The sequence below is a fragment of the Mandrillus leucophaeus genome, unplaced genomic scaffold, assembly GCF_000951045.1.
Source record: "Mandrillus leucophaeus isolate KB7577 unplaced genomic scaffold, Mleu.le_1.0 Scaffold13, whole genome shotgun sequence".
NCBI classification, from domain to species: domain Eukaryota; kingdom Metazoa; phylum Chordata; class Mammalia; order Primates; family Cercopithecidae; genus Mandrillus; species Mandrillus leucophaeus.
Genome location: NW_012101254.1, coordinates 6,944,807 through 6,949,704, shown reverse-complemented (window position 1 = coordinate 6,949,704; position 4,898 = coordinate 6,944,807). Strand labels below are relative to the sequence as shown.

Below are 4,898 nucleotides of genomic sequence, written 5' to 3'. Positions count from 1 at the left end.
CGTCTCAAAAATAAAATAAAATAAATAAAGCAGATCTCAGTTATTTTAAATCTGGCTCATCTTCTGAATACATCACATGTCAGATGTCTTGTTCTCTAGATCTCTGAAATGTGGTCTGAAATGGCAGGATTTGAAGAGGATGCAGGTGTGGAGGGGAAAGAGACAGACCAGAAGGGAATTACCTCCTGGTGGAACAGCCACTGCAGATACTTTTGAAGAATCCAGAAAGTGCCTGTGGGCAGAAGTTGAGGTCAAGATACCAGGGGACAGTAAAGAGGGGTCATCTATGATACCTCTAGTCCCTTGCGCCCACCCCTTTCTCCAGCACTACCCTCGCACTGCCAGATTTCCCTTAACCAGGTGGACCCCCTGAAGCCATCTGGAGGACTGAGATCAGCTCACCACCAACCCGACAATCATTTTGGATTTCAGAAGATCTTCTCAGCCAGCTGCTAGAAAGAAATGTAATTAGATGAGAAAAGTGATTCACATTAAAGTGTGGATGACTAAGTGTCTTGTCACTCCTAATGAACGCTGGCATTTTAAAATAAGTTTGCCTAAAAGAAATCTCTCATTTGGGGAGGCGTTGGCCAAATCTTTTTTATATAGGGGAGGCTTTGGAAGTGAAAGTCCTCCGAAGTGCTCATTGTCTACTTCAGAAGGCCACTTCCTTCTCTCTGCCCCACCCTTGCCCTATTCCCCAGGCGCTGGGCCAGCGCAGGGCTCGCTTCTGAAGCGTTGCCGGGCAAGGCTGAGCATTTTCAGAGCAGCCATTAGATGGCGCTGGCAGCCAGTGACTGGCCCAGGGGCGCTTCTGCCAAAGGGGCAACTGAACAAGCTTTGGTCCTCTCCTGGCTCCAAGAGACAGGCTGTTCCCATTGTAGCCTGCCAGTGATCCAGTTAAAGTACACAGTCCGAACTTGGTGGACCAGGCAATTAGATTAAAGCTCCAAGTTGACTGTAGCACATTTAGCTCTGAAAAATGCCCAGATGTTACAGTCACAGAAAAATGGTAGTTACATATGTCACCAAATGCAAATGTAAAGTAACATATTAGTAGAGGAAAAAAATAAAATCATACAGGTCTAATGGTTCCCTCAACTATATTTCAATTGTCGCCAAAGATAACTACTCTGGAGTGATTTCCATTTGCTAGAAGCAATGACTTCAGGCCTTCCTGGAAAGCCCCAGAGAGCATTTCCCCTCCTTATGCCCTATGGGCTGTGTTGTACAATTTGGTAACATATTCACTCCCACCCTCTCAGAGCTTATATTCTGATGATGCTCAACCGTTAGATGGCTGCTATTGCTAAAGTTTCAGATTCCTTCCTGAAAGATGGTTTTGTGTTTGCATTGTATATTTTGCTTATGTATATGTGTATTTGCTTATGTGTATTTTCAGTTTTCTACAATGAACAAATATTACCTTTTTGTGTCATTTTCTTAAAGCAACAAATTATTGGGGAAATATCAAATGTTGTGCTTTTTAAAGTAGGGCAAGTATTATAATCCAAAAATGGAAAGCTCTGGAAAAATAGAAACTTGCAATTTGCTCATCCAAAGATTAACTTTGTAGTAGAACTACACTTATTAGAACTTCATAGGTGTGAGCTCAACAAATCATTTTGTTTGTTACTCTAAAACTGTACGCTAGCCTTGCCCTTCTGTAAAGATTAGAGGAGCACAGGGGCGGAATTTTGTCCTCACACCATGACATACATGCATCGAGTCCTAAAACAAAAGTTTCAAAGGAATATTAAGTCATTAAAGTGGCCATAATCTGGGCATAACTTATAAACTGACAAAAAAAAAATCCACACACACTTTTGTTTGCCTTGGCTCCTTCCAGCCGTTCTGTAATAACCCTTCCTGCCCCATTTAAACACGAAGAATTTGGGGAATCCAAATGCCAAATGGACTGTCTCTCCTTCACTGGAAACGCCCCTTACCTGAGCCTTGATCATTCCAAATGGCTGCCTGCGCCCTGAACCCAGGGTCTGCGCCATAAACGGTCCGCCCCTGGTTCTGTTGAGGGCATCCGAAACTGGACAGTGCATTTCAGGACCTAGGACAGCTCCCGCCCGGCCACCTGTTTTTAACCCCAGCTAGGTCTTGGAGAGAAGAGACCCAACTATTCTGTATTGTAATTGACCCAGGAATTTATCATAGCGCGGCCACCTCAGGTGCGCTAAGGTGGGCAGGGAAACAAGGATTCAGGGGTCTGAATCCAAAAAAATCTGGAAGGTAGGGCGTTCACTATGACTTTTATCCTTTTCTTTGCTGCCCCGTTTCCAACATTAAATTGTGAGAGCGTGTATGAAATTTGACTTTTAAGAAGTGACATCTATCCTGGAAATTGGGAGCAAGAGATACTAAAAGACTGGGCTGGCCGGGTGCGGTGGCTCACGCCTGTAATCCCAGAACTTTGGGAGGCCAAGGCGGGCGGATCACCTGAGGTCGGGAGTTTGAGACCAGCCTGACCAACATGGAGAAACTCCGTCTCTACTAAAAATACAAAAACTAGCCGGATGTGGTGGCGCATGTCTGTAATCCCAGCTAGTCGGGAGGCTGAGACAGGAGAATCGCTTGAACCCGGGAGGCGGAGGTTGCAGTGAGCCAAGATTGTGCCACTGCCTGTCTCTTATACACATCTAGATGTGTATAAGAGACAGGGGCGGGGACGCTCGGCGGCCTCTCTCGGTCGCTGCTCTTCTATCCCTCCTTCGCCGTCTCTTGGTCCCGCGCTCCTCTGTCCTTATATACTTACCGAGCTCTCCTGGCGGGCGCGGGACCTTGACATTCCCGGCAGCGCACGAGCAACAACCCGGGCCCGAGGAAGGGGGGCCGCGGGGCGTGGGAGGGGGGCTTCCAGACGGGGGAAGAGCGCAGGGGAGACGCGCCCGGAAAGGGGCTGGAATTAGCACTGTCCTGCCGAAGGCGCACCTGAAGCCCGCCCTCAGGAAGAACTTAATTATGGATGGCGCTGGGTCTCCGCTTAGGACGGGCGGGAGGCTTAGCACCCCGGTGTGGGGCAGGCCGGGCAGCCTCTGAGGTCATCGAGGCGAGGGTGAAGTTACCCGCGTGCGTGCTGGGGCTGGCATCTGCCTGGTTCTCATTCGGCGGTAAATATCACCGCAGACGGAATGTGTCCGTCCGCACTCGGGGAGGCCTCTGATTTCCCCACTGTTTGGAAACTGTGATGTGGAAGTTGTGGGGAATCATATTTTCTCTGTTCCACTTTGGGAGGGGAGGAGGGAGCAGAGGTCAGGAGCTGTCTTGGGGGTGTGAAAGTGAACTACACTGCTCCCCCGGGGCCTGCTCTCCAAGGGCCTAGTTTGGGGGAGGCTTCCTTCTGTGCTCCAAGCCTCAAGGAAAAAGTCCTGTTAACCCTAAACCATTAAATAGAGAGAGGGTGATGCTGTGAAGAGCAGCTGAAGTGCTGACAGGGCGGTCTGGGGACTCAGACAATTTTCAACATCCCCCTTGGCCCTGGAGTTCTGGCTTGGCTTTTATTCCAAATGTCAGACCAGAGAGAAGAGGACAGCACTCAAACCAAGCCTAAGAGACCCTACCTTAACCTGGAGTAAATACACAAAACCAAATGTGCGATGTGGTGGGTGTGAGAGGGAGTATTGGGACTAAACTGTACTTCAAATGAAGACACTTGCTTAATCTGCCAAATGCCAGAACTTTCCTGATTCCCCATGAGATGCTCTTTTAGACTCCACCACTCTCTTGTGGATTCAACTTTTCTGGTGACATTGGCTTTACATTCAGCAATCCTTTCCTTTTGGACCACAAGAGAGATCCAAGCTCCTCCACAGTAGACAAGGCGCTTCATCACCCAGCCTTGGCCCCTTTCCAGGGCCATTTCCCAGTTCTCCACCTTGCATCCTGGCACTTCAGCATGCACAAACATTCACACTGCTAGAACGTGGCTTTCCTGGGTCTCCATTGTCCAAACTGTTTCCCCAACTAGAACATCCTTCCTCTCTCCAGCCATCCAGGAGCTTGACTGACATCAAGATGTAGCCCATCCATCGGTCCCTGTTCTCTGAAGCTCTCTTTGGCCACTTTTCCTACCAGGGGCATGAGGTATGACCTCCTCTGACTTCCACAAAAGTCCATCCCCATCTTGTCAGTGCATGTGGCTGTTTTAGTCAGATATGTATTTCTTAAAATTTGTCTATTTAATCTAAATTATTTAATTTATTGGCTTAAAATTATTTATTATATCTTTTAAGCATCTGGGATCTCTAGTTTTGTCCCTTTTCATCTCTGATATTGGTTATTTGTGTGTCCTCTTTTTTCTTGACTAGTTATCTTGTTTTGTTTTGTTTTTTTTTTTTGAGACAGAGTTTCACTTTTGTTGCCCAGGCGGGAGTGCAATGGCGCCATCTCGGCTCACCACAACTTCCGCCTCCCGGGTTCAAGCAATTCTCCTGCTTCAGCCTCACAAGTAGCTGGGATTACAGGCATGTGCCAACACACCCGACTAATTTTTTGTATTTTTAGTAGAGATGAGGTTTCTCCATGTTGGTCATGCTGGTCTCAAACTCCCGACCTCAGGTGATCCACCTGCCTCAGCCTCCCAAAGTGCTGGGATTACAGGCATGAGCCACCGTGCCTGGACTCTTGATTAGTTTTCTTAGGGGGTTATCCACTTTATTAGTCTTTTTAATAATGCATTTTGTTCTGTTAATTTTCTGTACTATATGTACACTTTTTCATATTTCTGACATTTTTACTCTTATTATTTCTTGCCTTCTATGTCTATGGGTTTAATTAGCTATTCTTTTTCTGTACTCATGAGTTGGAAATTAAATAAATACTTTTACTTAGATAATTGATACTGAACCATTTTTTCCCCTCTTTTTTTTTTTTTTTTTTTTTACATT

General features: G+C 46.7%; 1 protein-coding gene across 1 annotated transcript in view; it reads right to left on the bottom strand.

Annotated features, from left to right (window-relative positions):
* The window catches only part of POMC (proopiomelanocortin), a 4,836-nt gene extending 4,606 nt beyond the window's left edge, over positions 1-230 (bottom strand). Inside the window, exon 1 of the mRNA XM_011972696.1 lies at positions 183-230. The gene's annotated coding sequence lies outside the window, so the exon portion shown is untranslated. The remainder of the gene's footprint in view (positions 1-182) is intronic.
* Positions 231-4,898: the final 4,668 nt, after the last annotated feature.